Below are 26,845 nucleotides of genomic sequence, written 5' to 3'. Positions count from 1 at the left end.
TTATGAATCATAATGTAAATAACTGATATGCAGGATGGTCTTAGGCGACCCCTGTGAAAGGGTCGTTCAACTGCCAAAGGGGTCGTGACCCACGGGTTGAGAACCGCTGCTCTAGAATATGCTAGTCTCTGTGCTGGTAGGTAGGGTCCTAGTCAAGAGGTCTCTTCACTTGAGCTTCTTTCATCACAGGATTGCTGTGAGGAGTTTTTCTGTATAAACAACATTTCTACGTCCCTTCTATCTATACACATTTGTTTTTAGCAAAGTAGATATTATATCAAACTATTCCAAAACTTAGTGCTTAAAACTACAACACTTATGCTTGCTCAAAATTCTGTGAGTCATCATTTTGGGCAGAGTTCAACTGGGCATTTGTTTTGCTGCCATCAACTAGGGTTTTCATGCCACTGCAGTCTTCTGGTGCTTCCACTGGGGCTGGCTGCTATCATACGGACTCATTCTATGAATGAGACACTCTGTGTCTGGTGCTGGCTATGGGCTGGGTGGTATATTTTCAGCATGCTCCCTACGCAGCTGAGTTTAAAAAAAAGCAAGAGAGAAAAGACAAGACCCGCTGTGCAAACTGTGTTCAAGCTGCTGCCTGAATCATCTTTGCTAATGTCCCAGTGACCAAAGAAAGTCCCATGGGGAAGCCCAGAGTCAATGTGAGAGGGGACTTCATGAAAGACCAGATATAGGCAGGTGTGGTTCATTGGGTCCATTATGGTGACAATCTACCACACCTGCATGCTACTTTGCAATTGGTTTCCCCCACAACAAAATGTCTATTTCCCATGTTAATATGGTTATTATAATTACATTTGCAATGACTACTTAATAGTCAATCAAAGGCTTATGCCTAATTCAGCAATCCCTCTCCTGGGTATATACCCGAAGAACTTGAAAACATGGATGGACCTTGAAAATATTATGCGAAGTGAAATAAGCCAGACAGAAAAAAGCTAAGAACCATATGATTTCACTCAAATGTGGGATATAAAACTGAAACTTGTGGAAATAAACACCAGTGTGATGGTTGCTAGAGGGAAGGGGGTGGGAGGTGGGGGGTGAAGAGGGCCTAATATACGGTGATGCAAGATTTGACTTGGGTGGTGGGCACACAGTGTAATGTACAGATATTGTATCATAGAAATCTACACCTGAAATCTATATGATCTTCTTAATTAATGGCACCCCAACAAATTTAATAAAGAAAAAAAGGTCTATGCCAAAATGTACTTAATCGTTATTACGTTATTTTCCACATTTGTTTTCATTTTCACTATTTTAAATGACTCATTAATTAAACAGATATTTATTGAGTACTTACTATGTTTAAGGAATTATTCAGGGGCAGTAGGAACACTCCTCACTTAGCTTCTTTCCTAGGTGTGGGGGTGGGTATGGATGAGGAAACGCAGACAAAAGCATCTTTTCACTTAAGCATGCGTTTACATGTTGCTGCAACTTTCATTCATTTGGCACACATTTATTAAGTACGAGATTTATACTAGAGGAATCAATAATAATTAGTTAGGAACCCAAATGGGCGTCCAGAGAAAGGTTCCAGGCTGTAGACCGGCAGCCATGTTGTTGGTGCATAAATTGAGATCAATGGCAACGTGCTGGCCAACGCTTCTTGGTCCACTGACTTTGAACAAATAAACTCTTGTTTTACCAAACCAGAAACAAAATATACTAACTGAGCCTTCTTTATTAGGAGAATTGTATTATATTCCTGTTTGTGATAGAAAAGGTTGGAATAACAATATGTGACCTTACAGTTCTGGGCACTGAGTACACGATGTCAGCTGTGAAAAAACATGTCCCTGCATTCAACTGACAGCCTTCCTTTGGCAAGTTTATGTACCTTTGTGCTAAAGAATAAGGGGCATTTAAATATATATATATATATAATCTCCCTTTTTTTTTTTTTTTACTGATTTTTATAGAGATCAGGAAGGAGAGGGGGAGAAAGAGAGAAACATTGATGTGAGAGAAAAGCACCCATTGGCTGCCTCCTGCACCCCTCTTATCAGAGATCGAGTCCACAACCCTAGCATGTGCCCTGACTGGGAACTGAACTGGCAACCTTTGGTGCACAGGACAACCCTCAACTAACTGAGCCACACCAGCCAGGGCAAAGAGCATTTATTTATTTTAAAAATATTTTTTTATTGATTTTCGAGAGAGAGGAAGGAAAGGGAGGGGTAGAAAGGAAGAGAGAAAGCGAGAGAGAGAGAGAGAGAGAGAGAGAGAGAGAGAGAGACATTAATGGGCTGCCTTCTGCACTCACCCTGTCTGGGGATAGAGCCTGCAACCTGAGCATGTGCCCTAACTGGGTACCAAACTGGGGACCTATTGGTATACAGGACAATGTTCAACCGACTGAGCCACCCTGGCCAGGGCAAGGGAGGCATTTTTTTAAAAAAAAGCAAAATTCAGACTCCCTGTCCTTAGGAGCTTATAATTCAGTTGGAGTAATAAGGCTAGTCCACCCGGAGTTAAAGATCATAGAACTAAGTAATGTTTTACATTGCAGGCTGCCTGGAGACGCATCTGGTCTTTACATTCCCCACCAAGGTAGAATTCCCCCTGCAAAGTACTCTGCAAATAGTTGTTGTTTTTCATCTTTATACAAACACTTATCTTGTAAAGAACCTACTATTATTTTTTTTTACATTAGAAAAGCAATATATGCTTAAAGTAACACCGTGAAACAATATGGCAGAGTAGAAAAGTAAAAAGTGAAACCTCACCTCCAATCTTTCACCTCCCACCAGCTGGTGAGGACTGTTAAGGATGGTGAGGATGGCTACCTGTATTTTCTATACTTGTTCAAACACATATGAACATTTTCACCACATACTTTCAAATTGTAAGCTATTTGAAAAAGTAGATAGCGTTATGTACAATATAAAGATCAAATGGTATGATTAAAAGTCTCATTTATGCCATAAAAAATAAAATGGTAAAAAAGAATATACAATGAAGAGAAAGCCTCCCTTCTATCTCCTTCCCGCTCCCTAGAGTCTAGACCAGCGGTTCTCAACCTGTGGGTGACGACCCCTTTGGGGGTCGAACGACCCTTTCACAGGGGTCGCCTAAGACCATCGGAAAACACACATAATTACATATTGTTTTTGTGATTAATCACTATGCTTTAATTATGTTCAATTTGTAACAATGAAAATACATCCTGCATATCAGATATTTACAGTGCGATTCATAACAGTAGCAAAATTACAGTTATGAAGTAGCAACGAAAATAATTTTGTGGTTGGGGGTCACCACAACATGAGGAACTGTATTAAAGGGTCGTGGCATTAGGAAGGTTGAGAACCATTGGTCTACCAGTGGTCGGCAAACTCATTAGTCAACAGAGCCAAATATCAACAGTACAACGATTGAAATTTCTTTTGAGAGCCAAATTTTTTAAACTTAAACTATATAGGTAGGTACACTGTTATTAACTTAATTAGGGTACTCCTAAGGCTTAGGAAGAGCCACACTCAAGGGGCCAAAGAGCCGCATATGGCTCGCGAGCCGCAGTTTGCCGACCACAGGTCTAGACCCTCATTCTCCTCCCCAGGGTCAAACACTATTAGCAATTTTATGTGTATCCTTCCAGAGACTGTGTATGCATTTGCAAGCACGTTAACATTCTTTTTTAAATACCTGTGCTAGCATACCATATATAATATTTCCCTCTTAATGTATTCAACATCATTCCATAACCATTACTTAGAGGTGTTTTATCCCTTTTAGCCGGTGCATAGCATTTCATTGTACGGATATGTCATAATTTACTGAATCAATCTACTTACGAATATTTTGGTGTTTTCCACCTTTTGTTATTACAAACAAGGCTGCAGTGGATAACGTTGACTATACATCTTCTTAATGGCTGTAGACAAATTTGTACAATAAATATCTAAAAGGGTCACAGGTTTGATTCCCAGTGAAGGGTATGTACCTCGGTTGCAGGCTCAATCCCAGTGTGCGATCGGGAGGCAACCAATCGAAGTCTCTCTCACATTGATGTTTCCATCTTTCTCTTCCCTTCTCCCTCCCATTCCCTCTCTCATTAAAAAAAAAAAAAAAAAAAAAGGAAAAAAAATCCTTGGGTGAGGATTTAAAAAAAATGTTTTTTAAGAATTTAAAAAAAGTTTAATAGTTGAATTTAGTAAATTTAAGTAAAATAAGCCAGTTACAGAAAGACAAATAATACTGCATGCGCTCACTTATATGTGGAATCTCAAAAAGTGGAACAGAGAGTAGAATGGTGATTATTAGTGTTTGGGGATGATGGGGGAAATGAGATGTTGGTCAAAGCATACATATTTTTAGTTACAAGATGAGTAAGTTCTGGAGCCCTACTGTATAACATGGTGACTAGAGTTAATAATAATGCATTGTCTAGTTGATATTTGCCAAGAGAGTAGATCTCAGGGGTTGTCTCTGTAATTGAGTGAAAGTTCGAACTGCTTGCCGCACAACAGCCAATAAGTCGAGTGACAAGGAGTTGGGGCAAGGAAACTGACTTTGTTTGGAAAGCCAGCATGCTGAGAAGATGGCAGACTAGCGTCCTAAAGAACCATCTTGAGAAAGCACAGAATTCAGGCTTTTTAAAATGTCAGTGTAAGGGGGAACGGGAGGGTTTTGAGGCCAGAAGGTGAATGATGACTGCAGACATCTGGAGGGTCTAAGGAGGATGGTGAAACGTCTTTGCTTTTGTGGTCTCCACCAAGAGGTTCCTATAAATCTTTTGATAAACAATCTTTATTTTTGAATATACCTTCCTTTTCTCCTTGTGGGGTTGTTTCAATAACTCCTATGCTACAGGTTAGATTCCTTTAATGATCAGCACATTATATGCAGGATGAAGCAAACGTTGCTAACAAACATGTTATGGGAACCGGGCAGGCTCAAGCAAGATGGAGTCAGGAGGACTGATTATTTCATTCTATTACATCACCACCACCACTACCAACACCACCGAAAGAAAAGGTAATTCTGTAAGGTGACAGGTATGTTAATTGGCTTGATTGTGGTAATCACAGTGTATATGTATATCAAAACATTATGTCGTACACCTTAAATATATACAATTTCATTTTTTTTCATTATACTTCATTGTAGCTGGGTGGGGGAGGGAGGTGGAATTTATTAGCACTTTATTTTATAGCTTCTTTTAAATTTATTTACTTGTATGTTTGTTTTACCATGCTGAGGCAGTCTCATCTAGCAAGATTATATACATACAGCCCTGGCCTGTGTGGCTCAGTTGGTTGGGCAGCATCCTATGCACCGAAAGTTTGCTGGTTCGATTTCCAGTCAGGGCACATGCCTGGGGTATGGGCTCAATCCTAGGTAGGAGACATGCAGGAGGCACCCAATCAATGTGTCTCTCTCACGTCAATGTTTCTTTCTATCTCTAATCCCACTTCCACTCTCTCTAAAAATCAATGGAAAAATGTCCTCGTTGTAAGGATTAACAACAACAAAATAATAATCCTGGTTATGTTAAATGTCAGATTAATTTATTGTAAATTGACACCTTTAAAATATTGAGTCTTCCTATTTAATAATATATATTTTCCTCCTTCCACCAGGCTATTTTTTGAGGCAACCCATTCCATTATTGGATGGTTCTGATAGTTTTTAAAGTTCCCCTTGTTTTGAAGTGCATGCCTTTTTAAAATATATATATATATATATATATATATATATATATATATATATATATAAAATTGACTTTTTACAGAGAGGAAGAGAGAGGAATAGACAGTTAGAAACATCGATAAGAGAGAAACATTGATCAGCTGCCTCCTGCACACCCCCTACTGGGGATGTGCTTGCAACCAAGGTGCATGCCCTTGACCAGAATCAAACCTGGGACCTTTCAGTCCGCAGACTGATGCTCTATCCACTGAGCCAAACCGGTTAGGGCAAAGCGCATGTCTTTTTGTATTTTCTAGGGCCAGCAGTTCTCAACCTGTGGGTCGCGAACAATGAAAATACATCCTGCATATCAGATATTTACATTACGATTTATAACAGCAGCAAAATTACAGTTATGAAGTAGCAACAAAAATAATTTTATGGTTGGGGGTCACCACAACATGAGGAACTGTATTAAAGGGTCACGGCATTAGGAAAGTTGAGAACCACTGTATCTAGGCACTAGTTCTAATTTTGTCCTTTGAAACTACACAGAAGTTAAAATTTAAAGTATGGGCTGTTTTTTTAAAATATATTTTTATTTATTTCAGAGATCGAGCCCGCAACCCAGGCAATGTGCCCCGTCTGGGAATTGAACCATGACCTCCTGGTTCATAGGTCGACGCTCAACCATGGAGCCACACCGGCCAGACTAAAGTGTTTAATCTGATCTACAAAAACCTACACTAGCACTTCCCACCATTCCACATCATAGAATAGGAAGGAAATTATAATATGTCCCTGGAACACTGGGGTAAGTAGATGGAACTTTTTGTAGTGGTGGTGATGGGAGGGAGGGGCCAGGCTGTCCCTGATCCTACTTCTGCTGCCTCGAGGGCTGAGCGGGACACAGCTGGGAGCACATGAAACCCCTCGGGGCACATGATCAGGAAGGCTTTTCACTAGAGGGTCCACTCCTTGCCCCTCTGTACCCCTCTGACTTCATTTCAGGTACCAGGACCTGCTTAGCTTTCTAGACCTTAAACACACCAAGCACATTCTCATTGTAGTGCCTTTGCGTTCGCTGTTCCCTCTGACTAGATTGCTATGGCCCCAGAAGTTCGCACAGCTGACAACTCATGCTTCAGGTTGCTAGGTGACCACACCTAAAGGAGCACTCCTCTCCTGCCCCAAGTCATGCTATTTTCTGGGTAACAGCAGTTTCAGGAATTTCCACACCCTTGGTGACAGCATGGATGAACCTGGAAAATATTATGCTAAGTGAAATAAGCTAATCTGAGAAAGACAGATATCACAGGATCTCACTTATTTGTGGAATCTAATGAACAAAATGAATTGACCAACAAAATAAGACCGGAAGCATGGAGCCATGGAACAGACTCACATACCTGGATGTGGGGTTAGGGAGATGAGAAGAGATAAACCAAAGAATTTATATACTTATATGCATAGCTCATAGACATGGGCAATAGAGTGGTAAGTAGGGGTTGGGGGATGGGTAGGGGCTGGTAGGAGGAGATAAGGCCGGGGGGAGGGAATGGGAAACATCTGTAATGCTATCAACAATTTAAAAAAAAAGAAATTTCCAGATAATTTGTGTGTTCATTCCCTCTCTCTCTCTCTCCTAGAATATAAGCTCTAAAAAGGCAGGAGTCTTGTCTGTTTGTTCTCTTCTAGCCCAGAACCTTATACAATGCCCCACACAGGCACTCAATAAATATTTGCTACATAAATGAGTTGATGGGCTTCCTATTCTAGTTCTTGGAGGATATTTTTCATACCACATCAGTTCTTCTCATTCCCAGGTTAATTTCTCTGCACCTACCTACTTCCCACACTGCTTGGTCTGATCAAAGGGCTTCAGGAAAAAATGTTCAGCCAGTTATAACTCCTGCTATCCACCCTCTCTCCCACTTGGTTTGGCCATTCTGGCCACAGAGAGACCACGGGACCTTATCATCCCCTTTGCAGAATCCAGATAGACTGTGTCTGCAGTCTTCTCAGAACGCTTCCAGTTTAGTAACCCTATCAAAAAACGGAAATGAGGTTAGCTTGGCAGGAAATAAGGTCAGTTTGGCAACCGATGGTGAAACACTGAACAATGTGGGAGTTGATAGTCTTGAGTTAACAATACAAGACATGCCCTGAGGCACACAGTGGACTAGAAAGATCAAATGGACCAGGAGCCATGTAGGGCAATTTCAGCTCTGAGAGGGAAGATCCCTGCAAATTGCTGATTGGTCGCTTTCTGGGTAACTTGGACCGCTGAGTATGTAGTGGAGCACTGCAGAGTCCTCCCAACCAGGACAAGGGTATCTCAGGGGATCTGTAGGAGAATGGCTTTGGCCCAAATCAGTAAGCACCATTTATTAAGCCTCCCAGACTCTGTGCTAAGCATCTGTTCTCTCTACTCCTCCCAATAACCCCAAGTAAGTAATATTAAACATTTTAGAGCGAATGAAATGGAAATCTAAACGACTTACCCAAGGTCCCAGGGTGCATGATAAAGTGAGGAATCCATCCAGCCCCCATCCTCACCCCAGCTTGGGTCCCTTTTCTTTTTCTATGCTAAGTGAGGGGAAAAGGATGCACATCTAGGGCTCTAATAAATTCTTTGGTAAGCAAACCTTGGTTTGAATCTATCTAGTGGAGTTTGCAATGCTTAACCAATTCTGAAATGCTATAATGATTATTTGGAATTATTCTTTTTAATGGACCACATAACACAGGGGTGGGGGCTGTTTTTTTGCCAAGGGCCACTTGGATATTTATAACATCACTTTTGAGCCATACAAAATCATCAACTTAAAAAATTAGCCTGCCATATTTGGTCAAACATTTAATTAACTCACTCTTAATGCCTTGGCAGGGCCAGACCCGAAGATGATTTCTCAGGCCTTACTATATGGCCTAAGGGCCGGACGTTCCCCACCCCTGACATAACAGAAATAGAAGGTACGAGTCAATGTAGAAAGAAAATATCCACAGAAAAATCTAGGATGGTATCAGAGATGATCAACTCACTCAAAATTTGCGTAAGTTATAGTCTATCAAGAGCTAATAGGCATAAAAGCTAATCAACAAAATATACCCATTAATGAAAATAATGATGCTGTTAATGCAGAGGAGGGATAAGATTGAGCCCCTTAATCTCCTGTTTCATCCACATCTTTCCTGAATTTGTGGAAACAGTGATGTAATTATAGTCAGAAAGAACAGAGGCCAATGAGAACCATAACTCCATGTGGAGGACACTTAATGTTATCACTGCAGGCTCATATCTTTCCATTTCTTCTGGAAAATCAAAGCCACTGGCTGCTTTCCCGCCGCCTACCTAACTCCCCCAGTCCTGCACCAGGACGTTTGAATTAGCACTAAGGGAAGGAGTGAAGTTCCTGGGTGGGGTAGTTGGGAGATGCGGTCTTAAAATTGCCAACAGCTATTCTCCCATTCACTTGTAGGAACTTGTCTGAGAGAGAATGAAGTTGACATTAAGAGAGATACCCAGAGAAGGAAGGGGAGGAAGAGAGCCGTCTTAGTTGCAATTGCCCTTGAGGCGCTTTCTGTGGCTGTCTAAGCGAGTAGAATTGAGTTTCTTTCACTCATAGCCAAGAATCTGACTGTTTGCCTTATTCATTCCAAACACCTCAACATCATTCTATTGGTTGATTGAGATTCCTCCTCTCTGATCTAGGGAGGTTCTGTTCTCTGTGTGTGTCCCCACCCATTCTGTCCTAGGAAATCGCTCTACCTTCCAGGCTCCACCCCTACCAGCACTGTGTTCTCAAATATGTTTAGTTCTACCTTTTAAGTCAGCCTCATCTGTTGAAAAAGAATTTTTGGATTTATCCTTCAATTTATCCCTAAAACTGGATGTGGGCAAACCTTGGAGACAATTGTGGAATAGTAATGTTGTGCCCAGATTTCAAGATTCCCAAGGGCCCACCAGGGAGCCAGCGAGTCCGATGCAAAAGCAGAGTCATTTATTTCAGACCTAGGTCTGGCCCCCCTGCCCCCCTTACTGGCACAGCAGCAGGTGGCAGAGAGAGACCGAAGCCTGATGGGATGGGGGGTTTTATAGGAGGGTGGAGTAAGGGCAAGAGAGGGGACTGTGGGCCCTGCCGATTGGCCAGGCGCATCGGTGTCTCATTACACAGGATGTGGTCATAGTGATGGCGTGCACTTCCCTTGATTATCATTGGCTAGTCCAGAGAAATCCTGGGTTTGGCCAGCAGCGGCCTGGGCCTCCGGGAAGAAGCCCCCACCGAGCACATAGCTCTGCCCAAAAATGGAGGACCCAGGGCAAGATGGAGGGCGCAGTCCTTGCCCCTCGATAGGCGTCCCTCCCCGAAGGCTGCAGGCCGCTCCCCAGCACCCAGGAGCCCGGGGCGCCGTTCCCCTGCCAGAGGGGGCTTGTGCCGCCCCTGCTCCCCCAGAGCCCGGGCCTGCCCCCTCTCCGCGGCCCTCGGCCTTCCCGGGCAGGAAACCAGACCGGGGTTGGCCAACCCAGCGCCGGTGCCGGTGCCGGGAGACGGGCGGGGACGGGCTGGCGGGAGCCCACCTCGGGGAACGCCCGGACCGACCGTAGGGAGCGCTGGGCATCAGGGCCTCTAGGTTGAGGTCTCGCCCTTTCAGTAAGTGAATCATTAGTTAATAAAGCTTGAATCCTGGCCTTTTGTCTTGGCTGTGTGAACAAGTTTTTTTGAAAGTTTGAATTTTTCCTTACCTGTTAAATGAAATGTTTTCTTAAAGTATATTTTAATTGGTTGTTAGAGAGAGAGGAAGGGAGAGGAAGAGACAGAGAGAGTAACATGGAACAGCTGCCTCCTATACATCAATCTAGGACCACAACCTGGGTATGTGCCCTGACTGGGAATTGAACCTGCAACCTTTGGTGTAAGGGACAATGCTCAACCAACTGAGCCACACCAGCTGGGGCTTAAATGAAATGGTTATGTGCAAGCATCTAGTACAGTGCCTGGTACACACTCATGCTCAGTGAATGTCTGTTAAACGAATAACTTAAATGAAGGAATTGAATCCTGGTGTCCCTTTTGGAGTTTATTATATGGACAATAACTTCCCTTTTCTCTTTAGAGGTCTACTCCATTCTTAGTCCACTGAGACCAAAGGTCATATCCCCCCTCTCAGTTTGTTCAAATGCCAAAGCCCTAGGAGAGAGCATTTGATTGGTGGAGCTTGTGTCACATGGAGCAGGGAGTGGAAGTTTCTGTTGGTAGGATCCTCTATACTTACAGTTTCCTTGGTGAGAGGGCTGAGTCCTGTGTTAATTAATTAATTCATGCTCAGGAATTACTAATAAAATGAACAAAGGGCAATTTACCATAAAAGTATCACAATATACTTCAAAATCAAATATATTCACGGATTCTTATTTGGTGTTATTGGTGCCTTTCCCACACTCCTTTGGGAGAATAATTAGATTTTACTACAGAAACACCATAGCTTTGCCATCAGCCACAAACATGTATCAAGTTCCTCACTAAGGTAGAAGAGCTGAGGATGTAAAGAGATAGCAGGTCTGGACTTAATCAAGAAGACTGTGTCCCTTAGTAGTGTTCACATATAAATCAACAAGCATGTTTGCTAAAGGAACTTCTAGAATCTTTTAGTCTAGACTGGGAGGGCAGAGGACCATTTTGTTTTATGGAAAGAGACTTTGTAGTTTTCCAGTTTTATTGAGATACTAGAGGCCCGGTGCACGAAATTTGTGCACAAGGGTGGCGGAGGAGGGGGGGTCCCTTCAGCCTGGCCTGCACCCTCTCCAATCCGGACATCTTTCTCTCAATCTGGGACCTCTGACTCCTAACCACTCACTGCCTGCCTGCCTGATCACCCCTAACCACTCTGCCTGCCGGCCTGATCTCCCCAAACTGCCCTCCCCTGCCGGCCTAATTGCTCCTAACCACCTCTGCCTCGGCCCCCACCACCATGGCTTTGTCCGGAAGGAGGACTGGACGACTGGAAGATGTCCAGTCTACCCGGTCTAATTAGCATATCACCCTTTTATTAATATAGATAAAATTGACATGTAAACATTGTCATAGTTTAAGGAGTACAACCTAATGATTTGATACATGTTTATATTGCAAAATGAGTACTGGAAAGAGATTTAAAAACACTTCACAATTTTGGTAACTTTCCTTTTCCATTCTGTAATCAGATTCTCTGTCACTTGACTCTTGTATGTTAAATGTTTATTTCCTCTGATTATAAATTTATGCATTGATTCTAGTCCCATATGTGTAAGATCACAATTAGATTAAATTCAGATGCTCATCTAACTTGTGGCCTCTTCCCTGGAGGCGAGGGCCTGCTCATCCACTTGCAGATCTGCTTACCCCACCCCTCACCCCCACATACTCAGTTCTGCACAGCTGGAGTCTGGGAGGATGGTGCAGGCAGTTTTCTGGCTAAGACCCACTCCCAAACTTGGCCTGCCTACTCCTACTGGTCATTGTTTTTTTTACATTTTTTATTAATCCTCACCTGAGGATATTTTTCCATTAATTTTTGGGGAGAGTGGAAGAGAGAGGGAAAGACAGAGAAACATCCATATGAGAGAAACACATCGATTGGTTGCCTCCTGCACGTGCCCTGACCAGGGCCCAGGCCAGGGAGGAGCCTGCAACCAAGGTACATACCTTGGACCGTAATCGAATCTGGGACCCTTTGGTCTGAAGGCCAATGATCTATCCACTGAGCTAAACCAACTGAGGGCTGGTCTTTGTTTAAATCTACAGGAGCATTGTTTAAGGGTCCTTTGTAAATCAGAAGTGTGGTTTGGCTCTTGATGTCTAAGTAAACACTCTCCCCACTGAACTAAGCTCAGGTGTAAGGAATCCATACTGCAGAAGGCACTGTGCAGAAAACTCTCCTTCCACCTCACAGTGCCCTGCAACCCCGATGAAAGGAGCAAAGTTCTGATTCCTGGCAGAAGCAGTGCCAAACCTCACTTGGGGGAATACTGATTTTACTGTTGTCTTTTGATTATTTCTTTTTAACAATCAAGGTCAGCTACAGCCAGGGGCTCCTTAGCTCCCTCCTTTGATCCCCAAGCTGAGTCAGCCCTGCACCTTGGTGTGCCTTTACTTCCCACCAGCTCCCAAGTAGTCTGAAGCTCACAGCACCGGGTGGCAGGGGCTCCTGCTGAGCCACTCCTGCGCCTGCCTAGGATGTGGAGCTTCAAACCTAGTGATCCTCAGGGGAGAGTCCTCCAGAGCAAGAGGCATAACCTTTGATCCAGAGGTTAGAGCCTGAATGAAACAGTGACTTCAATGTTAGAGGGAGAATTCCAGACTAGATAACTTCTAGAGAAAGTTAAAGTGAAAAAAGAAAGATAAACAGACTTTAAATACCGTTCAGTCTATATCTCAACCAGGTTACTGAGCATGGCCCTGTGCACCGAGAGATTGCTGGTTACATTCCTGGTCAGGGAACATGCCCAGGTTGCTGTTAGATCCCTGGTAGGGGGCATGTGGAAAGCTGATCAAGATCAATCGATGTTTCTCTCACTCCCTCTCCCTTCTTCATTCTCTCTAAAATCAATAAAAACATTTTTTTAAAAAAATATGTTTTATTGATTTTCTACAGAGAGGAAGGGCGAGGGATAGAAAGTTAGAAACATCGATGAGAGAGAAACACCAATCAGCCACCTCCTGCACACTCCCCACTGGGGATGTGCCCGCAACCAAGGTACATGCCCTTTACTGGAATCGAACCCGGGACCCTTGAGTCCGCAGGCCAACACTCTATCCACTGAGCCAAACCGGTTCTGGCAATAAAAACATTTTAAAAAAATTAGTTATACCTAGAAAAGGAACTGGAAAGATTGACATTAAAATGTTGACAGAGGTTTTCTCTTAATGATGGGATTACAGCTGATTTTTCTTCTTTATATTATTTTGTCTTATCCTACCAGCTGGTATTACCATTTCCTTTTTTAAATTGTTTTTTAAATCACAAAAATAATCTAGATTCATTGTAAAATCTTCAAGTCATTGATCAAAGTTTATTGTTTGTGTATACATGCAAGCATGCATGCAGTTAAATAAGAATACATACATTTAAATATATAATCAGCCCAGCTGGTTTGGCTCAGTGGATGGAGTAATGGCATGCGGACTGAAGTGTCCTGGGTTCAATTCCGGTCAAGGGCACATGCCCAGGCTGCGGGCTCAGTTCCCAGTAGGGGGTGTGCAGGAGGCAGCTGATCAGTGATTCTCTCTTTTATATTTCTATCTCTCTCTCCCTCTCCCTTCCTCTCTGAAATTAATAAAAATATATTTTAAACAATAAAAAAATAAATATATGATCACTTTTTCTCTTAACATTATGTATTGAAGACTTTTCAAAGTCAGCTCTATTTCATTCTTTCAAATTTCTGTTTAAAATTTTATAGCATAAATGTACTGTAATTTGACTAAATGTTCTCATTAGTGGGTATTTAGGTCATTTGAAATGTTCTATGATTACAAACTATACTGCATTCAAGATTATTGCATGTACTTTCCTGTATACATGTGTATTTCTTTAGGATTCATTTATTTATTAATTTAATTTATTGGGGTGATATTGGTTAATATGATCATATAGGTTCAGGTGTATAGGATCAAATTAGAGAAGTAAAATTTATGGGCCAAAGATATATCCACTTACATTTTGATAGAACTTATTAAACTGCCCTTCCAAAAGATTTACCAATTTATTTTCTGCTCAGTGAGAAAAGAGAGCACTCATTCTTCTATAGCTTTGCCAATAATGCACATTAATGCATGTTTTAATGCTTGATAATTCTGTCCTCCAAAATTGTATCATTATTATTATTATTTTGGATTTAGAATTATTTAATAATGAGAGAGAGAGAGAGAGATATTTCAGTGATATGATGAGGCCAAAAGCCAGTTTTTAAGGATTGGAAGAACCTATTTATAAATGCCAAAGTGTTTTTAGAATGAGTTATTTATTTATTTGTTTTTTAAAACTAGAGGCCCGATGCACAAAATTCGAGCAAGAGTAAGCCTTTGCAGCCACGGCGGCTGCCTGGATCCCTCCCTCACAGCCATGGGTGACTGCCTGGATCCCGCAGCTGCAGCCCGCTTTGTCCTGGAAGGACATTCAGAAGGACGTCTGGTCTAATTAGCATATTATGCTTTTTTTATTATAGATTTTATTCATTGTATTCTTCAGCTACAGAATTTCTGTTGGGTTCTTTTTTATGATTTCCATCTCTCTGTTGTACCCCTTGTTTGGTTCATATATTTTTCTGATTTCATTGAGTTGTCTGTATTTTCTTGTAGTTCACTGAGCTTTGTTATAACACTATTTTGAATTCTCTGTCAGGGAATACATAGATATCCATTTGTGGGGGCCAGTTACTAGAAAATTGTGCTATTTTGGTGGTTAGTACTTGGATGGGAAACCACAGGGAATAAAGGATTCTGCTTAAACAAAAAAAGGGGCGGGGATTTATACCCTAATTGAAAGATTGTCAGCACAGTGAACAAAGCAATAGGACAATGCATATCTTATGAATTTCTTGAAGTGAAAAAGGAAAAGGTATATATATATATATATATATATATATATATATATATATATATATATATATAATATATATATATATATCTGTATATGAAACTGCCGGGAGCCGGTCCATCCTTGCTGTTTCAAGGGACCTGGCATATATGGCATACTGTTCTTAATATGTTTGCTCACCTTCTTGGCACTATGTGTTTTAACCAAGGTCACCTCTCTGAGAAAGGTTGTTTCCCCAGGTAGGGATTTTCCCCTGAAGTTAGGGAGGGAATAAAACCCCTTAACTAAGTGCCAGGTGGGTAATTAATCACTTTAAACTACGAACAATCATGCTTAAGCTACATAATCTTTACTCCCTGGAATGGAGATAAGAAACGCCCTAACCTTTGGAATAGAGATTGATAGGATTGAATCAACTGGTATAAATACAGATGTAACAAGACAATAGGAGACAGAACTTAGAACACAGAACCTAGACACAGAACCTAGACACAGAACCTACATAGAACCTAGAGACAGAAGAACTTCGCTGGAGAGAACATGGCAAAAGATCCTGGACAGAAACTGGAGACAGAACCTAGAGACAGAACCTAGCGAGAGAACATGGCAAAAGATCCTGGACAGAAACTGGCCATAGAACCTAGAGACAGAACCTAGCGAGAGAACCTGGCTGAAGAACCTAGAGACAGAACCTGGCTACAGAACCTGGATAGAACATGGCAAGAGAACCTGACTAGAACCTGGTGACTGAACTTGGCTGGAGAACCTGGACAGAACCTGGCTGGAGAACCTAGCGAGGGAACATGGCTACAGAACCTGGCTGGAGAACCTGGCTGGAGAACCTAGCAAGATAACATGGACACAGAACCTGGCTGGAGATCCTAACCAGAACTTCGCTGGAGATCCTGGCTAGGCTGCTGATCAACTGAACGCTGTCTCCATGTCATTCCTTCTTCCCCGACTCCGTCCACACCTTTGGGGACCCCTGGACCTGCTGGGGTTGGACCCCAGCATATGGCGCCCAGAAAGGGACCCCTTAGGTAAGCCCCCCCACACTCGGGATGGATAGGACTCCACCATAGGAAGAGGGTGGATAGTCTTCGCCGACTCCGTCCACACCTTTGGGGACCCCTGGACCTGCTGGGGTTGGACCCCAGCATGAAACCATATGCATATGAACTAAAAAACACGGTCCAGAGGGATACGCACTTAACTGTCATGGGTTTCTTTCTGGGGAGGGAAACAGTAATATAAGGGCGCTATGGGGTGTTATCCAGATGTGTCTCTTTAGGACCAGGACACTTCACCCAGTTGCCAGGATGTTGTCTGCTGACAGCTTATGCAGAGTGCCCCTCCAGGCATTGCCCTCAGCTGCATGCAGCTGCTTTGCTAAGTGGAAGCCCCTCCCTGGGGACAGACTGAATCCGATGACTGGCTTTATGCAGTACAAAGGCAGGTCCCCTTTGCCTCAGTTTGGGACAGTTCTGAAGGGCCATCCCAATTTCAGAGCTCCCCAAGGGATTGCCGCAGCCTCTGTTGCAACTGCATTTGCTTTGCAACCTGCCCTCTCTACGCCTAATTTCTCTTGTCTCAGTCCTTTACAAATGCTGTTTCTGAGAATACTTCCCAATAAACCGCCTGCACACAAATTTGATGCAGAGTCTATTGCTTTTTTTTAACAATGGGAGATAAATTACTGGGTGGTGAAAGATAGGTGGGTGGGCTTTTCATATTTTGCTCTCTTATGTAAACCTGAGTAAGTTATAAGAATCTATTATATCATTTTAAATTTGTGTTTAAATATTGCCATTAACTAGAAAATATAATAACAACATTGAGCTAACTTTTAAAAGAGAAATTCTCATGCCCTGCACATCTCCCCTGCTTCCCACCCATGAGTCTCACTACCGTAGCACAAATCATTTCATGCCTACATACTTCCTGCGCGGGGATCACACTCAGTCATATTGTTGCATGGATTGCACTGTTGGAAAAAAAAACACAAATAGTCGTGCAAATAGTTCTCATAGAGGTGGGTTTTTCACTGTTCTATAAAGATGATAAAAAAGCAAGGCACAGTTGAACCAGAATGGGCATTCAGAGAACTCGGACAGTTGTCTCAGCCTTGAGTCCAAAGCAGGTGAGTTAGCTGTATTCCTTGGAAAGGGAAATTTCTGGAGGAAGTCTGTGTAACATCACACAGCTTCGGAGCCAAAGCACCAGGACTGAAACCCAGGGCTCTGAGCTCCAGATTCCTCATTCAGCGTTCTTTCCACCAAAGAATGTCGCCACATTCTAAAGGCTGAATGCATTCTCTGATTAGGAGCCTCCTCCAGATGGGCATAGCAGGCCTCTATTCCCTGGCGAGGGCAGAGGAATTATTTTTCTTTATAGGACTGTTTTTTAAAAATATAGTTCTTGATTTCAGAGAGGAAGGAAGAGAGAGAGAGATAGAAACATCAATGATGAGGGAGAGCCATTGATCGGCTGCCTCCTGCGTGCCCCACACTGGGGATCAAGCCGCAACCCGGGCATGTACCCTGACCGGGAATTGAACCGTGACCTCCTGGTTCATAGGTTGATGCTCAACCACTGAGCCACACCAGCTGGGCAGATTTTTTTTTTTTTTAATAGGTCTGTTTTTTGGGGTGGGGGGAGGTGCAGAGGAATTCTTGTCCTTGAAGGACAAGGGGATAGGGAAACCTGTACAAAGGGCCTGCCAGTCTGTGGCCACCCTGAGGAAGTAGCTGTGGTCCTCTGCTGCTCAGGAGTCCCTTCCCCCCCACATCTTTTCTCCTGAGTTCTATTTTCAAGTTTCTCTGGAGACTGTCCTCTGGAAGCCATGGGGAAACGCTTTCACACTAGTTATTCTCACATATCAATGAAACTCCCATTTACGAGTCTGGATCTTAGGCTGGCCAATGAACAATTAACCACAGTGGCGTGGTTGGAAACTTCCCTTAAAAATGAGGAACTTAAAAATTGAAGAGTCTATGTTTGTTGATCCCAGACCATTGTGCTTTATTCTGTCCTAACAAACCTCATGCAATCCTAAGTACAGAAAAAAGCAAGTGTTAATGAAGATATGGAGAAATTGGAAGTTTCACACATTCTTAGTTAGAATATAAAATGTTACAGCCACTGTGGGAAACAGTTCCTCAAAAAAATTAAAAATAGAAATATCATATGATCCAGTATTCCCACTTCTGAGTACCTATCCCAAAGATTTGAAAGCAGCATTTGCAAGAGGTATTTTCACTCCCATGTTTATAGTAGCATCATGGAAGCAACCCAGTGTCCATTTATGGATTAATGGATAAACAAATGTGATCTACACATAGGATGGAATATTCTTCAGCCTTAACAAGGAAGCTATCCTGATACATGCTTCAGCATGGGTGAACTTTGAGGACATTGTTAGTCACATAAAGACAAACACTGTACGATCTCACTTATATAGGCATCTGAATTAGTTAAATTCATAAAAACAGAAAGGTGAATGGTGTTTGCAGAGGAGGTGATGGAATGAGGAGTTGTTGTTTAATGGGTATAAAGTTTTGCAAGATGAAAAAGTTCTGCAGATTGGTTTCCTATAAAGAATGTAGGTGTGGCTTTCTACCTGATCTCCCTCCCCCTGAGTATGCTCTGGCTGTATCACCAGTGCCGCATCCTCTCCTTCCAGCCACAGTCATGGTCATCTGATGGTGTGGGGTGTGCAGGAGGCAGCCAATCAATGATTCTCTCTCATCATTGATGTTTCTATCTCTCTCTCCTTCTCCCTTCCTCTTTGAAATCAATCAATCAATAAATATCCTATCTAATAAAAGAGAAACATGGTAATTAGCCGTACATCTGCTACCCTTCCCATTGGCAATCAGGGTGATATGCAATTTAACTGCCAGCCAAGATGGTGGCTGGCAACCAGGCAGCTTGAAGCGAACATGAGGCTTGCTTGCTTCAGTGACGGAGGACTCCAACGTTCCCCGCCTGCCGCTGCCGGCCTCTGAGCTTGCAGTTTGAAACGTTACAAATATAGAAGCTAAACAAAATCCCAGAAACCTGCTTTCAGCCAGCTGGGATCTCAGAGCTGGAGTTGATACAGTGTTTCAATTACAGAACCAAAACAAACCAGATACCTGCTTTCAGCAGCAAAGGCCTCATAGCTGGAGCCAGAGCTAAAGCTGGCCAAGAATAAAAACAAAAAAAGAAAAAAAGGAGCAGTTGGGAGCTTCAGTCACCCGCCAGCCTGAAAACAGCCCTCAGCCCCTCACCCAGACTGGCCAGGCACCCCAGTGGGGAGCCCCACCCTGAAGGGTGTGTGACCAGCTGCAAACAGCCATCATCCCCTCATCCAGGCTGGCCAGGCACCCCAATGGGGACCCCCACCCTGATCCAGGACACCCTTCAGGGCAAACCAGCCAGCCCCACCCATGCACCAGGCCTCTATCCTATATAGTAAAAGGGTAATATGCCTCCCAGAACCGGGATCAGTGAAGCCGAGAGGCCTCCCGGCACTGGGATCAGCGTGATAGGGGGCAGCTGATAGCCCTGTGGCTCTGTGTGTGACAGGGGGCAGGGCCACAACCTCCCTATCTGCCCTGCTCTGTTCGTGACAGGGGAAGGTGCCCCAACCCCCTGATCAGCCCTGCTCTGTGCCTGATAGGGGGGAGCTCCCCAATCCCCTGATCGGCCCTGCTCTGTGTGTGTGACAGGGTGCGGCACCCCAACCCACCCCCCCAACGGGCCCTGCTCTGTGTGTGATGGGGTAGAGCCATAACCTCCCCATCAGCCCTGCCCTGAGTGTGAGAGTGGCGGCGCCCCAACCCCCTGATCAGCCCTGCCCTGTGGGTGACAGGGGGCGGTGCCCCAACTCCCCTATGGCCCTACTCTGTGAGTGACAGGGGGGAGCTCCTCAACCCCGATTGACCCTGCTCTGTGTGTGACAGGGTACGGAGCCCCAACCCCCCTGATGGGCCCTGCTCTGTGCATGACAGGGGGCAGCGCCCCAACCCCCTGATCCGCCCTGCTCTGTGTGTGACAGGGGGTGGCGCCGCAACTTCCCTATCGACCCTGCCTTGAGTGTGACAGCGGGCGGTGCCCCAAGCCCCCAATTGGCCCTACCCTGAGCGTGACTGAGGGTGGCATTGCAACCTCCCAATCTGCCCTGCTCTGTGCATGACAGGGGGCGGCGCCCCAACTCCCCAATCAGCACTGCTCTGAGCCCGACCAGGGGCTGCACCTAGGGATTGGGACTGCCCTCTGCCACCGGGAGCAGGCCTAAGCCAGCAGGTCGTTATCTCCCGAGGGGTCCCAGACTGCGAGAGGGCACAGGTCGGGCTGAGGGCACCCCCCCCCCCCAGTGCACAAATTTTTGTGCACCGGGCCTCTAGTCTATAATAATAAAAGCGTAACATGGCAATTAGACTGGGCAGCCAAATGACCTTCCAGACATCCTTCTGGATGACCTTCCAGACGAAGCTGGGGCTGCAAGGGCCAGGCCCCTTGCATGAATTTTGTGCATTGGGCCTCTAGTATGTATATGTGTGTGTGTATATATATATATATATATATATATATATATATATATATATAAAGAAAATCATATTTGGGGTCATACTATCCTCACAGTAGCCCCACAGAACAATCATGCCATTTGGACTTATGTTTTCACCAGTAAAGAACTGATAGGCCCTGGCCAGTGAAGCTCAGTTGGTTGGAACATCCTAAAGGTGGCAGGTTTGATTCCTGGTCAGGTTGCAGGTTTGATCCCTGGTTGGGGTGCATGCAGGAACCAGTCAGGTTGTGTGCAGGAAACAACTGTTTGATGTTTTTCACATTGGTGCTTCCCTCTCTCTCTTTCTCTCTCTCTCTCTCTCTCTCTCTCTCTCTCTCTCTCTCTCTCTCTCTCATCAATCTAATAAAACAAAAGAACTGGTAGTTTTTGAAATTACCAAGAAGATGCTTGATTTGTCCTGCACCCTGTCATAAAATTTTATGCTTTCTGGTCTCTATACTCCAAGTTTCCCCTTGATTGATTTCATGCAATCCTTGATGTATTTCTCATAGGCTTCTTTTGTGAAGCTGGTTTCCTGTAAATGAAGGTCATGACAGTATCCACACCAGGGATGACTGTGCTTACGGTCCCTTTGCCCTCCAGACCTTCAGTGGAGGCATTTCCAGCAATAAGTGAGTCATCAGTGCTATCTGCTATCCTCCTGACCATCTTCTCCTTCACCTTGAGGCACAGCCCATCAGCAATCTCCCAGGTCTTGAAGACTTCTGAGAACACCTCATCACTGTCAGATGACCATGACGGTGGCTGGAAGGAGAAGATGCGGCACTGGTGATAGAGCCAGAGCACGCTCAGGGGGAGGGAGATCAGGTGGAAAGCCACGCCTACATTCTTTTTTTTTTTTTAATATATTTTATTGATTTTTTACAGAGAGGAAGGGAGAGAGATAGAGAGTTAGAAACATCAATGAGAGAGAAACATCGATCAGCTGCCTCCCGCACATCTACTGGGGATGTGCCCGCAACCCAGGTACATGCCCTTGACCGGAATCGAACCTGGGACCTTTCAGTCCGCAAGCCGACACTCTATCCACTGAGCCAAACCGGTTTCGGCCACGCCTACATTCTTTATAGGAAAACTGAAAGACAGGGAGACTATAGTAAAAGTATCCAGAGAGCAACCCAGATGAATAACCAACTACTGAAGGCAGTAGGTGAATGGTTATATACCAGTGGTACCTCAATACAATGTATACATTGTACACTTACATGGAATATTCAGCTCTAAAAAGAAATGAGATACCAAGTCATGAAGAGATATGAAGAACACTTAAATGCATACTACTAAGTGAGAGAAACCAATCTAAAAAGGCTATACATTATGAGTCCAAGTATATGACATTCTGAAAAAATGTAAATAAATTCTTCAAAACTACGGGGCTTCTGGTTAAGATGGCGGTATAGGCAAACACAGTGCTTGGAACCTCTCACAACCACATCAAAATTACAATGAAACTATAGGAGAGACTGGCAGGAGTAGAGATGCGGAACAGGCTGGTCCCACACCCACATGTGGCAGTTAAAAATTGGGAGGGATATCTCAGCTGTGGAGGTCCCCCGGCAGAGCCAAGGTTCCTATCCCCACACCAAGCCTCCCAGCCCAGGTTCCAGTGCTGGGAAGAGAAGTCCCTATAACTTCTGGCTGTGAAGACCAGCAGGGATTGTGGCTGAGTGAGATGGAGGCTGCTGGAGTCCTAGGTGTTCCTCTTAAAGGGCCCACCCACAGACTTACTCAAACTCACTTGCTCTGAACACCAGTGCTGGGGCAGCAAAGGTATCAGCAACATAGGGGAAGGACTAAATTGTTTGGCATCAGGGTAAGAGCCGGAAAGGCAACTTCCTTCCAGACAGAGGTGCTGGCAGCAGCCATTATTCCTTTGCTGAGCCCTCCCCTGACAGAGCCTGCAGGCAGGCTACCATATCTCAGTCTCCATCAACCTAACATTGTTGGCCCTACCATGATGATTCCCTGAGACTCTGCCCACCCAACTTGTGGGCCCACCTGTTGTTTCCAGTGGCTTTTCCATACAAACAGCCTGTCTTGGCTCATGCTGCCAACTTTCCTAAAATCTCTTAAACAAGCAGCGTCTGGCCTCGGTGTATCCTGTACCTCTTGCCAAGTGGCCCCAGGCCCAGCACTAGTGGCAGCAGGCCTTGGTTCGTAGCTTGGCCTCTCCCAGGCACTTCCAAGCCCAGCACGAGTAGCAGTCATCTGCAGATCACTTTGTAGCTCAGGCTGGGTGGCTCCCTTTTAGAGCAAAGGTGGCAGTTGACCTTGGCCTACACCTCACAGGAGGCCCCACAGACCCAACCACTTTCATGAGCAACACACTCAAGGGGTAAACTTGGTGGGCACCTAAGCCCCTCTGTTCCATGTAAGTTTTGCTCCATGGGGTCAGCCCCTTCACAGCGATCCTCCAACGTGGTTGTGGTTAGTCCTTGAAGCTGATTGGCCAGGGGGATAAATCCTTCCCATTGATGTACCAACAGCAGTCAAGGCTCAACTACAACAGGAGGATGCATGTAGCCCACATGAGGGGTGTACCTGGAACACCCAGCTCAGATGAGTGGGGAGGGGAGGCTGCACCACTGGGCCCTACAGGACACCAACTACATAAGGCCACTCTATCAAGACCTGGAGATCTAATACACAGAAACAAACACAGGGAGGCTGCCAGAATGAGGAGACAAAAAAAATATGTCCCAAATGAAAGAAGAGAACTAAACTCCAGAAAAAGAACTAAACTAGAAAAGTAATCCACCAGATGCAGAATTTAAAACAATGGTTATAAGAATTCTCAGTGAACTCAGGGGAAGAGTAGAGAAATTTAATGAGAACTTCAACAAAGAGGTAGGAAATGTAAAAATGGAGATAGAAAACATAAAAAAGAACCAGTTAGCAATGACATGAATACACTAACTGAAATGAAGAATACATTACAGGGAATAAAGAGTAGAGTACATAAAGCAGATGATCAAATCACCAAATTGGAATATAAGGAGGCAAAAACACCCAATCAAAGCAGCAAAAAGAAAAAAGAATCCAAAAATCAAGGATAGTTTAAGATGCCTCTAGAACAATTTCAAGCATGCCAACTTTTGCATCATGGGAGTACCAGAAGGAGCAGAGAGAGAGCAAAACAGTGAAAACCCATTTGAAAAAATAATGACAGTAGCTCTGGCCAGTGTGGTTTCAGTTGGTTGGGTGTCATCCCATGCATCGAGCGTCACCATCACCAATTCAATTCCTGGTTGGAGCACATACCTAGGTTATGGGCTCAGTCCCCAGTAGAGGCATGCAGGAGTCAGCCAATCAATGTTTCTCTGTCATTGATGTTTCTCTTTCTCCCTCTCCCTCTTCTTTCTCTAAAATCAATAAAAACATATTTTAAAAAATAATGACAGTAAACTTCCCTAATCTGGTAAAGAAAATAGGCATACATGTCCAGGAAGTACAGAGTCCCAAACAAAATATCCCAAAGAGGCCCACACCAAGACACATCATAATCTTATATAATGAAAGCATAATAAGCATTCAACCGTTTAACTGGTCACTATAACATGCACTGACCACCAGGGGGAAGACGCTCTGACTGGTAGGTTAGCTTGCTCCTGGGGTCTGGCCAATCAGGACTGGGCCAGATGGGCTGGACATGCCCTGGAACACCTCCCGTGGCCCCCCCCGCCCCAGCCCTGATTGTACACTGGTGGTGTCCCTCGGCCTGGCTTGTGCCCTCTCGCAATCCGGGACCCCTTGGGGGATGTCGTAGAGCTGGTTTGGGCCTGATCCCTGCAGTCCAGGCCGAGAGACCCCACTGGTGCACCAATCTGTGCACCGGGCCTCTAGTTAAAATATAAAAGGTTAAAGACAAAGGGAGAATCTTAAAAGTAGCAAGAGAAAAGCAGTTAGTTACCGACAAGTGAGCTCCCATAAGACTGTCAGCTGATTTCTCAACAGAAACTTTGTAGGCCAGAAGGGATTGACAAAAAATATTCAGTGATGAAAAGCAAGGACTACTCTATCCAGCAAAGCTATCATTTAGAATCAAGGGACAGGTAAAAGGCTTCCCACCCTGGCTAGTGTTTCTGTGGTTGGCGCATCGTACTGTGCATCAGAAATTGGTGGGCTTGCCCTGACTGGTTTGGCTCAGTGAATAGAGTGTCGGCCTGCGGACTGAAAGGTCCCAGGTTCGATTCTGGTCAAGTGCATGTACCTTGGTTGTGGGCACGTCCCCAGTGGGAGGTGTGCAGGAGGCAGCTGATGGATGTTTTTAACTCTCTATCCCTCTCCCTTTCTCTCTGTAAAAAAATCAATAAAATATATTAATTTTAAAAAAATTGGTGGGCTTGATTCCTGGTCAGGACACATATCCAGGTTGTGATTTCAATCGCTGGTCAGGGCACATGTGGGAGGCAGTTAATTGATGTTTCTCTCACATCAATGCTTCTCTCTCTCTCTCTCTCCCTTTTTCTCTTCAAGATCAATTAAAAAGAAGAAGAAAACTTCCCAGACAAATAAACCACTAAAGGCGTTCATCACCACTAAGAAATGTTAAAGAGGCTTCTTTAAGAAAAAAGATAAAATATGAATAATAAAATGGTAATAAATACATATCTATCAACACTTACTTTACTTATTTATTTTATTTTGTTAATCCTCACCTGAGGATATTTTTTCCATTGATTTTTAGAGAGAGTGGAAGGGAGGAGGAGAGACAGACTGAGAGAAACATCGATGTGAGAGAGATATATCGATTGGTTGCCTCCCACATGGTCCTTGAGTCTGCAACCAAGGTACATGCTCTTGACCAAAACTGATCCTGGGCTCTCTCAGTCCACAAGCCGATGCTGCATCCACTGAGCCAAATGGGCTAGGGCTCAACAAAGACTTTAAATGCAAATGGATCGAATGTTCCAATTAAAAGACATATGGTAACTGAATAGATAAGAAAACAAGACCCTTACTATCTATAAGACTCACTTCAGATTGAATGGCACACACATACTAAAAGAAAAAGGATAGGAAAAGATATTGCATGCAAGTGGAAATGGGGAAAAAGAAGCTAAGTTAGCAATACTCAGACAAAATAGCCTTAATTTTTTTTTTTTTAGAAAGAGAAGAGAGAGAGAGTGACACAGAGAGAGAAACATTGATTTGTTGTTCCACTTATTTATGCATTCATTGTGCCCTGACTGGGGATTGAACCCACAATCTTGGTGTATTGGGAAAAAGCTCAAATCAACTGAGTTACCTGGCCAGAGCCAAAATAAACCTAAAACAAAGGCTATAACAGGAGACAAAGAAGGACCCAACAATTCCACTTCTGGGTATTTATCCAAAGAAACCCAAAATGTTAAATCAGGAAATGACATATGCATACATATGTTTATTGCAGAATTATTTATAACTAGTGGCCCAGTGCATGAGTTCGTGCACACTGAAAGGAAATTAATTACAAGAAATATTTTAATATCACTATTTGCCCTTTCTCTATAATAGAAGTGTCAACCAAATTCACGATCGACAATGACAGATGGAAAAACACATGTGTGATTGGCGCCAGTGAGAGCTTTATATATATCACGCATGTGCACGTCAACGTTTATTTTTAAATTACCAGTGCACATCATATGTATCACCCGGTCAGTTGGTCGGATGGAGGGACGGTCGGTCACTTAGCCTTTTATATATATAGATAGCCAAGCTATAGAAGCAACCTTTGTCCATCGCTATAAGAATGGATAAAGAGATGGTGTATATATACAATGAAATGTGATTCAGTCATTTAAGAGAATGAAATCTTGCCATCTGCAACAACATTGATGGACCTAGAGGATATTGTGCTGATTAAAATAAGTCAGACAGAGAAAGACAAATGCCAGATGATTTCACTTATATGTGGAATCTAAACAAAATAAACAAACAAGCAGAACAGAAATAGACTCCTATATAGAACTGGAGGCCCGGTGCACAAAAATCATGCACAGGTAGGGTCCCTAGGCCTGGCCGGCAATCAGGGCCGATCAGGTT

Source organism: Myotis nattereri (assembly GCF_964212035.1).
Source record: "Myotis nattereri genome assembly, chromosome: 14".
NCBI lineage: Eukaryota > Metazoa > Chordata > Mammalia > Chiroptera > Vespertilionidae > Myotis > Myotis nattereri.
This window is presented reverse-complemented; position numbering follows the sequence as displayed.